Source organism: Oryx dammah, unplaced genomic scaffold, assembly GCF_014754425.2.
Source record: "Oryx dammah isolate SB20612 unplaced genomic scaffold, SCBI_Odam_1.1 HiC_scaffold_14, whole genome shotgun sequence".
NCBI classification, from domain to species: domain Eukaryota; kingdom Metazoa; phylum Chordata; class Mammalia; order Artiodactyla; family Bovidae; genus Oryx; species Oryx dammah.
Genome location: NW_024070198.1, coordinates 90,583 through 104,384, shown reverse-complemented (window position 1 = coordinate 104,384; position 13,802 = coordinate 90,583). Strand labels below are relative to the sequence as shown.

Below are 13,802 nucleotides of genomic sequence, written 5' to 3'. Positions count from 1 at the left end.
AGCCACCAGAACTCCGGCACAAGCTTCCCTAACCAAGAAACCTTGACAAGCCACTGATACAACCCCACCCACAGGCGAGGAAACTCTATAATAAAGAGAACTTCACAAATTCCCAGAATACAGAAAGGCCACCCCAAACGCAGCAATATAACCAAGATGAAGAGACAGAGGAATACCCAGCAGGTAAAGGAACAGGAGAAATGCCCACCAAACTAAACAAAAGAGGAAGAGATAGGGAATCTACCTGAGAAAGAATTCCAAATAATTATAGTGAAAATGATCCAAAATCTTGAAATCAAAATGGAATCACAGATAAATAGCCTCGAGACAAGGATTGAGAAGATGCAAGAAAGATTTAACAAGGACCTAGAAGAAATTAAAAAAAAAAAAAGAGCCCATATATAATAAATAATGCAATAAATGAGGTCAGAAACACTTTGGAGGCAACAAATAGTAGAATAACGGAGGCAGAAGATAGGATTAGTGAAATAGAAGATAGAATGGTAGAAATAAATGAGTCAGAGAGGAAAAAAGAAAAATGAATTAAAAGAAATGAGGACAATCTCAGAGACTTCCAGGACAATATGAAATGCCCCAACATTCGAATTATAGGAGTCCCAGAAGAAGAAGACAAAAAGAAAGACCATGAGAAAATTCTTGAGGAGATAATAGTTGAAAACTTCCCTAAAATGGGGAAGGAAATAATCACCCAAGTCAAAGAAACCCAGAGAGTTCCAAACAGGATAAACCCAAGGCAAAATACCCCAAGACACATATTAATCAAATTAACAAAGATCAAACACAAAGAACAAATGTTAAAAGCAGCAAGGGAAAAACAACAAATAACATACCAGGGGATTCCCATAAGGATAACTGCAGATCTTTCAATAGAAACTCTTCAGGCCAGGAGGGAATGGCAAGACATACTTAAAGTGATGAAAGAAAATAACCTACAACCCAGATTACTGTACCCAGCAAGGATCTCATTCAAATATGAAGGAGAAATCAAAAGCTTTACAGACAAGCAAAAGATGAGAGAATTCAGCACCACCAAACCAGCTCTCTAACAAATGTTAAAGGATATTCTCTAGACAGGAAACACAAAAAGGGTGTATAAACCCGAACCCAAAACAATAAAGTAAATGACAACGGGATCATACTATCAATAATTACCTTAAACGTAAATGGGTTGAATGCCACAACCAAAAGGCAAAGACTGGCTGAATGGATACAAAAACAAAACCCCTCTATATGTTGCTTATAAGAGACCCACCTCAAAACAAGGGACACATACAGACTGAAAGTGAAGGGCTGGAAAAAGATAATCCATGCAAATAGAGACCAAAAGAAAGGAGTAGCAATACTCATATCAGATGAAAGAGAACTTTAAAACAAAGGCTGTGAAAAGAGACAAAGAAGGACATTACATAATGATCAACGGGTCAATCCAAGAAGAAGATATAACAATTATAAATTTATATGCACCCAACATAGTAGCACCCCAATATGTAAGACAAATGCTAACAAGTATGAAAAGGGAAATTAACAATAACACAATAATAGTGGGAGACTTTAATACCCCACTCACACCTATGGACAGATCAACTAAACAGAAAATTAACAAAGAAATGCAAACTTTAAATGATACAATAGACCAGTTAGACCTAATTGATATCTATAGGACATTTCACCCCAAAACAATGAATTTCACCTTTTTCTCAACTGCTCACGGAATCTTCTCCAAGATAGATCACATCCTGGACCATAAATCTAACCTTGATAAATTCAAGAAAACTGAAATCATTCCAAGCATTTTTTCTGACTATAATGCATTAAGATTAGATCTCAATTACAGGAGGAAAACTATTAAAAATTCCAACATGTGGAGGCTGAACAACTTGCTTCTGAATAACAAACAAATCACAGAAGAAATAAAAAAGAATCAAAATATGCTTAGAAACGAATGAAAATGAAAACACAACAACCCAAAACGTGTAGGACACTATAAAAGCAGTTCTAAGAGGACAGTTCATAGCAATACAGGCATACCTCAAGAAACAAGAAAAAAGTCAAATAAAGAACCTAACTCTACACCTAAAGCAACTAGAAAAGGAAGAAATGGAGAACCCCAGAGTTAGCAGAAGGAACGAAATCTTAAAAATTAGGGCAGAAATAGATGCAAAAGAAACAAAAGAGACCATAGCAAAAATCAACAAAGCCAAAAGCTGGTTCTTTGAAAGGATAAATAAAATTGACAAATCATTAGCCAGATTCATCAAGAAACAAAGAGAGAAAAATCAAATCAATAAAATTAGAAAAGAAAATGGAGAGATCACAACAGACAACACAGAAATACAAAGGATCATAAGAGACTACTATCAGCAATTATATGCCAATAAAATGGACAACGTGGAAGAAATGGACAAATTCTTAGAAAAGTACAACTTTCCAAAACTGAACCAGGAAGACATAGAAAATCTTAACAGACCCATCACAAGCATGAAAATTGAAACTGTAATCAGAAATCTTCCAGCAAACAAAAGCCCAGGTCCAGACGGCTTCACAGCTGAATTCTACCAAAAATTTAGAGAAGAGCTAACACCTATCCTACTCAAACTCTTCCAGAAAATTGCAGAGGAAGATAAACTTCCAAACTCATTCTATGAGGCCACCATCACCCTAATGCCAAAACCTGACAAAGATGCAAAAAAAAAAAAAAAAAAAAGAAAAGAAAACTACAGGCCAATATCACTGATGAACATAGATGCAAAAATTCTTAACAAAATTCTAGCAATCAGAGTCCAGCAACACATTAAAAAGATCATACATCATGACCAAGTGGGCTTTATCCCAGGGATGCAAGGATTCTTCAATATCTGCAGATCAATCAATGTAATTCACCACATTAACAAATTGAAAAATAAAACCCATATGATTATCTCAATAGATGCAGAGAAAGCCTTTGACAAAATTCAACATCCATTTATGTTAAAAACTCTCCAGAAAGCAGGAATAGAAGGAACATACCTCAACATAATAAAAGCTATATATGACAAACCCACAGCAAACATTATCCTCAATGGTGAAAAACTGAAAGCATTTCCCCTAAAGTCAGGAACAAGACAAGGGTGCCCACTTTCACCGCTACTATTCAACATAGTTCTGGAAGTTTTGGCCACAGCAATCAGAGCAGAAAAAGAAATAAAAGGAATCCAGATTGGAAAAGAAGAAGTAAAACTCTCACTGTTTGCAGATGACATGATCCTCTACATAGAAAACCCTAAAGACTCCACCAGAAAATTACTAGAGCTAATCAATGAATATAGTAAAGTTGCAGAATATAAAATCAACACACAGAAATCCCTTGCATTCCTATACACTAATAATGAGAAAGTAGAAAAAGAAATTAAAGAAACAATTCCATTCACCATTGCAAAGAAAAGAATAAAATACTTAGGAATATATCTACCTAAAGAAACTAAAGACTTATATATAGAAAACTATAAAACACTGATGAAAGAAATCAAAGAGGACACTAATAGATGGAGAAATAAACCATGTTCATGGATCGGAAGAATCAATATAGTGAAAATGAGTATACAACTCAAAGCAATCTACAGATTCAATTCCATCCCTATCAAGCTACCAACGGTATTTTCACAGAGCTAGAACAAATAATTTCACAATTTGTATGGAAATACAAAAAACCTTGAATAGCCAAAGCAATCTTGAGAAAGAAGAACAGAACTGGAGGAATCAAGCTGCCTCACTTCAGGCTCTACTACAAAGCCACAGTCACCAAGACAGTATGGTACTGGCACAAAGACAGAAATATAGATCAATGGAACAAAATAGAAAGCCCAGAGATGAATCCTCACACCTATGGACACCTTATCTTCGACAAAAGGCAAGAATATACAATGGATTAAAGACAACCTCTTTAACAAGTGGTGCTGAGAAAACTGGTCAACCACTTGTAAAAGAATGAAACTAGATCACTTTCTAACACCATACACAAAAATAAACTCAGAATGGATTAAAGATCTAAATGTAAGACCAGAAACTACAAAACTCCTAGAGGAGAACATAGGCAAAATACTCTCTGACATACATCACAGCAGGATCCTCTATGACCCACCTCCCAGAATACTGGAAATAAAAGAAAAAATAAACAAATGGGATCTAATTAAAATTAAAAGCTTCTGCACAACAAAGGAAACTATAAGCAAGGTGAAAAGACAGCCTTCTGAATGGGAGAAAATAATAGCAAATGAAGCAACTGACAAACAACTAATCTCAAAAATATACAAACAACTCCTGCAGCTCAAGTCCAGAAAAATAAACGACCCAATCAAAAAATGGGCCAACGAACTAAATAAACATTTCTCCAAAGAAGACATATGGATGACTAACAAGCACATGAAAAGATGCTGAACATCACTCATCATCAAAGAAATGCAAATCAAAACCACAATGATGTACCATCTCACAACAGTCAGAATGGCTGCGATCTAAAAGTCTACAAGCAATAAATGCTGGAGAGGGTGTGGAGAAAAGGGAACCCTCTTACAGTGTTGGTGGGAATGTAAACTAGTACAGCCACTATGGAGAACAGTGTAGAGATTCCTTAAAAAATTGCAAATAGAACTGCCTTATGACCCAGCAATCCCACTGCTGGGCATACACACCAAGGAAACCAGAATTGAAAGAGACACGTGGATCCCAATGTTCATCACAGCACTGTTTATAATAGCCAGGACTTGGAAACAAGCTAGATGTCCATCAGCAGATGAATGGATAAGAAAACTGTGGTACATATACACAATGGAGTATTACTAAGTCATTAAAAAGAATACATTTGAATCAGGTCTAATAAGGTGGATGAAACTGGAGCCTATTATACAGAGTGAAGTAAGCCAGAAAGAAAAACACCAATACAGTATACTAACACATATATATGGAATTTAGTAAGATGGTAATGATAACCCTACATGCGAGACAGCAAAAGAGACACAGATGTATAGAATGGACTTTTGGACTCTGTGGGAGAGGGAGAGGGTGGGATGACTTGGGAGAATGGCATTGAAACATGTATACTATCATGTAAGAAACGAATCGCCAGTCTATGTTTGATACAGGATACAGGATGCTTGGGCCTGGTGCACGGAGATGATCCAGAGAGATGATATGGGGAGGGAGGTGGGAGGGGGGTTCATGATTGGGAACTTATGTACACCCGTGGTGGATTCATGTCAATGTATGGCAATACCAATACAGTATTGCAAAGAAAAATAAAGTTTTAAAAAAAAACCCAACTCTTCAGAACCAGGGTTGACCTACCTTTCCTACCTTAGTCATGCCTTCACATTCCTGATGCTCTCTGTTACTCCAGACTTCTTTGTGTTCTCCAGATTTGCTGGCTCTATCACACATTTAGGTACCTCTTCCCTCCACTATACACTGGATGAACCACACATCCTCCAACACCCATACTAAATTTTACATCTGTTGTGAAACCTTTGTCCTAATCCTAAGTCTAAATCAGTTTTTCTTATGTTACACAAATAAATTACTTGGCCTACAAATTTACATTAGCATGTATTGCTTTAGGAAGGAATGATGCTAAAGCTGAAACTCCAGTAGTTTGGCCACCTCATGTGAAGAGTTGACTCATTGGAAAAGACTCTGATGCTGGGAAGGATTGGGGGCAGGAGGAGAAGGGGACGACAGAAGATGAGATGGCTGGATGGCATCACGGACTCGATGATCGTGAGTCTTAGTGAACTCCAGGAGATGGTGATGGACAGGGAGGCCTGGCGTGCTGCAATTCATGGGGTCGCAAAGAGTCGGACATGACTGAGCGACTGAACTGAACTGAACTGATAAATATTTATCAATATGACTATCAGTGGTTTATTTACCCTTTTTCACATAGTAGGTGAAATTGTATCAGAATACAAAACAAAAATTGTATTAGAATTTAATAATGATAAAAAAAGCATCAATGCTTTTGTGCTCAGCTTTATTTATAGTCCAAATCTCACATTCATACATGACTACTGGAAAAACCATAGCCTTGACTAGATGGGCCTTTGTTGCCAAAGTAGTCTCTGCTTTTTAATATGCTGTCTAGGTTGGTGCAAGGAGCAAGTGTCTTTTAATTTCTTGGCTGCAGTCACCATTTGCAGTGATTTTGGAGCCCTCCAAAATAAAGTCAGCCACTGTTACCACTGTTTGCCTATCTATTTGCCATGAAGCCATGGGGGCGGATGTCATGATCTTAGTTTTATGAATGTTGAGCTTTAAGCCAAGTTTTTCACTCTCTTCTTTCACTTTCCTCAAGAGGCTCTTTAGTTCTTCCCTCTGCCATAAGGGTGGTGTCATATGCATATCTGAGGTTATTGATATTTCTCCCTATTTGCCAAGAACAAGTCAACCTCTTTATATGGCTATGCTTTGCAATTCTTGGCCTTCTGTATCTTTGCCAATTCTGAGTGTCTCCTGCTGGCTGTGATGGCCTATGACTGGTACAAGGCCATCAGCAGCCCCTTGCTCTATGCGGTCAGCATGTCCAGCAGGGTGTGCTCCCTGCTCATGGCTGGGGTTTTCCTGGTGAGGATGACAGTTTCTCAGATACACACAGCATTAGCATTCCATTTATGCTTCTGTGGGTCAAATGTGATTAACCATTGTTTCTGTGATTTACCTCTTTTTTTTTTTTCCTGTCCTTCTCAGATATAGAAGTCAATGAGTTAATGATATTCACTGCTTTGGGTTCTATTGAACTGAGTACTGTTTCAGGAGTCCTTGTTTTTATTTTTATATCATCCTTTCAGTCTTGAAGGTCCACTCTGCTGAGGGGAGAATCAAAGCTTTTATCACCTGCACCTTCCACTTAACTGCAGTGTCAATTTTCCAGGGAACTATGCTTTTTATGTATTTCAGGCCTAGTTCATCCTACTTTCTAGATGAAGACAAAATTACCTCTTTGTTTTACACTCTTGTGATTCCCCTCCTAAATCCTCTGATATTTAGCCTATGGAACAAGGATGTGAAAGAAGTCTTAGTAAAATTGAAAGCTAAACTATATTTTAAAATATTTGTGTTATGCATATGTGCACACAACCACACACATATAGTAATTGTGTAATTAAAATTATATGGCATGACACATGAGAAACAACTTTCTCAAGTTCCTATGTGAATAATTATTTGTATTAAACTCCACTATTAAGACTGGAAGAGGAAATGGCAACCCATTCCAGTGTTCTTGCCTGGAGAATCCCTATAGAGAGAAGAGCCTGGTGGGTTACAATTCATGGGGTTACAAAGAGTCAGACATGACTGAATGACTAAGTCAGCTTCACTGCTAAGAAATATTGCAGGTTTCCTCAGATATCATGCTTAGTATGTGGGCAGGGTTTATATATGGCACTTAACATTTTTGAAAAACCTTTTGACTTTTCTACTTATGCTAATTTTGTCCATTTATCATTCAAACATAATTTCAGTCTCACTAAAACATTATGCAATGTCTTAAAGATTTTGTCATAAAGTAAATCAAAGATTAACTGAGCAATCTTTCAGAACTCAGGCTTTTTATATTTTCTATATGAACAAATTTAAGCTGATACTAGTAGTAGACATTAATGAACTAAGCAGTTTGGTAATAAATTAGCCACAAAATCATCATGGGATAAAAAATTTAAGGGCATTTGTGAGACATTATGGCATGTTAGGAAAACTTTTTATTGTGGAAAAAGCTACAAACTTATAAAATTCTTATTTTATATAAAAGATGTATAGGTTTTTATTTCTACCATATTTTATCAATTCACTGAACTCTTTTGGCACTGTTGCTCATAAAAGGCAGCCCAACTGAAAATATTGTCTGAAAATTAAAGCCTAAGACAAACAGGGCATCAGTGGATTGGCAGGTATTGTGCATAAATAAATATGTAATCTAGTTAATTTGTCTCCATTCAAATGTCAGATGTATATTACAGCATCTAAAGACTGATTTGACCTACATATTGGTCCATTTTATTGGACTTAATAAATATGATATGAAAAAAATTAAGCCCATTAAATGGAAGTCAAAAATAATATTGCAGCAGACAACATTTGATTAAAATAGGCTTCCTCGTTTGGAATTGGATAATTTAAAGAACTGAGTGTTTTTTGTGAAATTCACAATTCAAATCCAAGTTGTGGCAATGGCATGGAGCTACTCTTCTTTTCCATGAATATTTTTGAAATTCCACAAAAATAGGGAACAGCATATCAAGACTCTGATGTATTCTAGGCTGTCTACTTCAGTCCTCATCACTAACTTTCCTTCTTCTTTGCACAGCATGTCCCTCTTACACAACATTGATGATTAATGGAAAATACCTGTAATGTCAGTTGTTACTTCTAGTCTTTCATTTCTAATTTTATTGACTTGAGTCTTCTCTTTGCTTCTCTTGATGAGTCTGACTGAAGGCTTATCAACTTTGTTTATATTCTCAAAGAACCAGCTTTTAGTTTCATTGATCTTTGTTATTATTTTCTTTATATTTTTCATTTATTTATGTTCCGATCTTTATGTTTGGTTCTTTTTATTCAAGTTTTGTTTATTCTTTCTCTAAAGAGGAGAGTGAAAATGTTGGCTTAAAGCTCAACATTCAAAAAAGTAAGATCATGGCATCTGGGCCCATCACTTCATGGCAAATAGATGGGAAAACAGTGGACACAGTGGATGACTATTTTTTCTGGGCTCCAAAATTACTGCAGATGGTGATTGCAGCCATGAAATTAAAATATGCTTACTCCTTAGAAGGAGAGTTATGACCAACCTAGATAGCATATTGAAAAACAGACATTACTTTGACAACAAAGGTCCATCTAGTCAAGGCTATGGTTTTTCCAGTAGTCATGTATAGATGTGAGAGTTGGACTATAAAGAAAACTGCAGCTACAGCTGCTGCTAAGTTGCTTCAGTCCTTCCAACTCTGTATGACTGCATAGACGGCAGCTCCCACATCCTTGGGATTCTCCATGAAAGAACACTGGAGTTGGTTGCCATTTCCTTTTCCACTGCATGAAAGTGAAAAGTGAAATTGAGGTCACCCAGTCATGTCCAACTCTTAGAGACCCCATGGACTGCAGCCTACCAGGCCCCTCCATCCATGGGCTTTTCCAGGCAAGAGTACTGGGAAAGAGTGGGTTGCCATTGCCTTCTCCCAAAGAAAGCTGAGCGCTGAAGAATTGATGCTTTTGAACTGTGGTATTGGAGAAGACTCTTGAGAGTCCCTTGGACTGCAAGGAGATCCTACCAGTCCATCCTAAAGGAGATCAGTCCTGGGTGTTCATTGGAAGGATGGATGTTGAAGCTGAGACTCCAATACTTTGGCCACCTGATGCAAAGATCTGACTCATTTGAAAAGACTCTGATGTTGGGAAATGTTGAGGGCAGGAGGAGAAGGTGATGACAGATGATGAGATGGCATCGCTGACTCAATGGACATGAATCTGGATGAACCCCGGGAATTGGTGATGAACAGGGAGGCCTGGCGTGCTGCGGTTCATGGGGTCTCAAATAGTCAGACATGACTGAGCAACTGAACTGAACTGAATTAAGATTTTCTCCAAAATACATGATGAAACTTTGTTTACTAGAGGTGAACATTTTTATTTTACTGAAAAGAAAAGAAAAAAGAAACTGAGAAAAAATAAAATATATCTAAGTAACTCATACTGCAAAATATTAATACCCGTGACTAACTCATGATGTTTTCTTGGGTGTGATTCTATCTTCTGGCACATTCAGTGTTGTCTCTGGAATAATTTAGGGTATATTTCTATGTCTTTGTCAGAGCTCTGGATTTTTCAATTTTTTTGTTCTCAGAAATATGTGACAAATGTGCTAGTAGTAAAGAATCCACTTGCCAATACAGAAGGCACAAGAGATGTGGGAAAGATCCCTGGGAGGAAATGATCCCCTGGAGGAGGAAATGGCTACCACTCCAGAATTCTTGCCTGAAAAATTCCGTGGACAGAGGAGCCTGGTGGGTTACAGTCCATAGAGTCACAAAGATTTGGACCCGACTGAGCAACCGAGCACAACACGGTTTCATATGTGAGATTATTGAGACATCTATATTATAGATATATCTATATCTATATTATAGATAATATAAATTATCTATATGTATAGATTTTTCCTATTTTTTTTGTCCCTATCTCTTCAGAGTTCAGTCCCATACTTGATTAAATATTCCCACTTATCCAACATTTATCACATATGCTTAACCAACTCCAATAAAGGTACACTGTTTTAATTCCATAATAGATGGTACAAACACAGAGATGCACAATACACACATATGCACATCCATTAAATTTATTGTGACAATGAAAAAATTCTATGTAAAGTTAGGAAAATCCAGCTTGACTCACATTGCTTAGAGAGGACCATGTATTCTTGTATAAACTCAGATTTTAAGCGTAAAAAAGACATTAATAAACACATTTACATGTAAAATATTCTGAACAGAGGCATTATATTCCTTTCCTTTGATGTATATTCATTTATTTCATTCATCTACTCGTTTATATACAGGTATTCATACTTGTGTTGCTATTTGCAATGTTAATCTAGTGGATAGAGATACTGTTTATATACAAAAATGTTTATTGAATTATTTATATCATAAACTCTAAAATGAATGATTGTGTGTTTACATAATTTCTCATATCCAGGGTCTCTTTATGGAAATCCTTAGAAGTGGATTTGAGGGACAACAAGAAAACATTTTTGAATTGTTATATGCTATCTATGTTAGTAGTATAAAATGCCACATATCTAGTATGTTATCTAATTAATTGTAAAAGGTGTTAAACAAGATGTGCCAGGCATATACTAGATTATGCTTGAAAGACTTCAGGCACTTTGCTATTTATTCAGAAATCTCACCTGGCAATTTGGAGGTGCACAGGATTTCTTTACATTTGTTTTCTTTCATTGTCTGTTTCTTCTGCTTGCTGGTTTGTTGCTGTCTTCCTCCATTGCTTTCCATAAAGATAGAATGCTCATAAGACTAAAGTCACTGAAATTGGTACATTTCTAAGTTTGAAAAAAATGGATTCTTACTGATGAATTTTGACGGATTCTATATTTCATTGGCGTGATGATCCCACACACACCACAAGTGCATATTGTGGGGGATATCCTTGAGGCAAAGCTCAAAGTTTCTTATGATCCATTGTGATTTCTCCATTTTCATTTCTAATGCTGGAGATGGTGTGGAGAAAAGGGAACCCTCTTAGACTGTTGGTGGGAATGCAAACTAGTACAGCCACTATGGAGAACAGTGTGGAGATTCCTTAAAAAACTGGAAATAGAACTGCCATATGACCCAGCAATCCCACTGATATACATAAACACACCAAGAAAATCAGAATCAAAAGAGACGCGTGTACCCCAATGTTTATCACAGAATTTTTATGTTTATAATAACCAGGACATGGAAGCAACCTAGATGTCCATCAGCAGAAGAAAGTTGTGGTACATATACACAATGGAATATTACTCAGCCATTAAAAAGAATACAGTTGAATCAGTCCTAATGAGGTGGATGAAACTGGAGCATATTATACAGAGTAAAGTAAGCCAGAAAGAAAAACACCAATACAGTATACTAACATATATATATGGAATTTAGAAAGATGGTAATGATACCCTATATTTAGACACAGATGTACAGAACAGTCCTTTGGACTCTGTGGGAGAGGACGAGGGTGGGATGATTTGGGAGAATGACATTGAAACATGTATATTATCATATGTGAAACAAATTGCCACTCCAGGTTTGAGGCATAAGACAGGGTGCTTGGGGTTGGTGCATTGGGATGACCCAGAGGGATGGGATGGGGAGGAAAGTGGGGTGTTCAGGATGAGGAACCCATGTTCACCCTTGGCAGATTTATGTCAATGTATGGCAAAACCACTACAATATTTAAAGTAATTAGCCTCCAATTAAAATAAATAAATTTGTATTAAAAAAGGAAGAAGAAGATATAAAAAATTTAGAAATAAAATTTCAAGCAACAGGAAAAAAGTTTAAAGACATACTGCATATATATTATGGAAAGTCACTCAGCTTTTTGAAGAAGTTTTTTTAAAAATATAAATTTATTTATTTTAATTGGAGGCTAATTACTTTACAATATTGTAGTGGTTTTGCCATACATGAAGAAGTTTTAATGATCTAAAAATGATTATGATAAGATGGCAAGGGACAACATAGTAAACCAGATTGCACAGATAGAATATTATATATGCATACATAAGTTGCATTATATATCTGATATTCACAACATCCATTATATGTAAATATTTTATTCTTATAACTTTAAAAAGAAACCTTAGAATAGAATCTTGTCTGAATTCTCACAAAACATAAAAGCCTTAAGGGTTGTGTGTGTGTGTGTGTGTTTAATAAAGGGGATATATATTCAAAGCTTTTGACATATTGAAAATGCCAATGAAGGGTATTTTCTCTCCTCACCCTTAGTAACAATAAAGTGATTTGGAGGCACCAGTTGTTTATTTTTAAGGGGGAAAAATATTGACCTAACCTCAACACATCCAGCTATTTTCCACATTCTTCAAATAACTTTAAAAAGGTAAATGTGTGTGCATGTGTGTTCAGTTGTGTACAACTATTTGCAGCTCTCTGGATGTAGCCTCCCAGGCCACTCCATCTGTGAGATTTCTCTGACAAGAATACTGGGATGGGTTGCCATTTCCTTCCAGGCTTATCTTCCCACCCCAGGGAATGAATGCCTCAGGGGTATACTGCAGGCAGATTCTTTACCCTGAGCCACTCAAAGAGGTAAAGAACATGTGACTTAAAAAACTGTGGTTTGAAAACGTAATTATTCTGAGGATATGGTTTTCTCTCTTCAATGGACAGTACAAGTGACCTGTCTTTTCTGATTTCAAAATAGTACATAATTGTGGGTCTCCTGAATTGCAGGTGAATTCTTTACCAGCTGAGCTTTCAGGGAAGCCCTCACGTAATTGTGGAAAACTTTTCCCTGTTTCTAAAGAAAAATCAAGCTGCTGATTACTTATAGAAAGAAGTGGTTCTTAACCAGGAGAGATTATAACCCCATGGGACATTTAGTAATTTTTGATGTTGTTGATAGGCACAATAGGGAGAGTTGCTACTGACATCTAGTGGACCGACTAGTAAAAGTGAAAGGCTTAGTCACTCAGCTGTTCCTGACTGAGACCGCCGTGGACTGTAAGTTTGACAGGCTCCTCTGTCCATGGAATTCTCCAGACAAGAATACTGGAGTGGGCAGCCATTTCCGTCTCCAGGGGAATTTCCTGACCCAGAGATTGAACCCGGGTCTCCTGAATCACAGGCAGATTCTTTACCCTCTGAGCCACCAGGGAAGCCCCCTGGGCAGATGAGATGCTGCTAAATAGTCTACAAGGTACAGAAAAGCATCTCCCTCCCCAACCCCATCCTCCACACACACTCACAACACATGAAAAGACAAAAATATAATTTGGGCCAAAATGTCAATAGTATCAAATGTCAGAAAATTGCTATAGAGAGACATCTACAAATCCCTTTGGCACAAGGACAAAGTAATCCCCCTCCTGTCTAATCCAGAGGTGGTTCACATGTCTGTGTTCCTACTGGAACAGTTCCGAGGACCCCTCAGCACCACTTTCAGCCTCAGAGTGACTGTCAGGAGACTTTCCCTGCTGTCCTTCCCAGGTTCTGTGGATAGAGTTAAAGTGA

At 37.0% G+C, this 13,802-nt stretch overlaps 1 pseudogene; it reads left to right on the top strand.

Annotated features, from left to right (window-relative positions):
* The first annotated feature begins 6,417 nt into the window (after positions 1-6,417).
* LOC120873976 lies at positions 6,418-13,802 on the top strand (annotated as a pseudogene).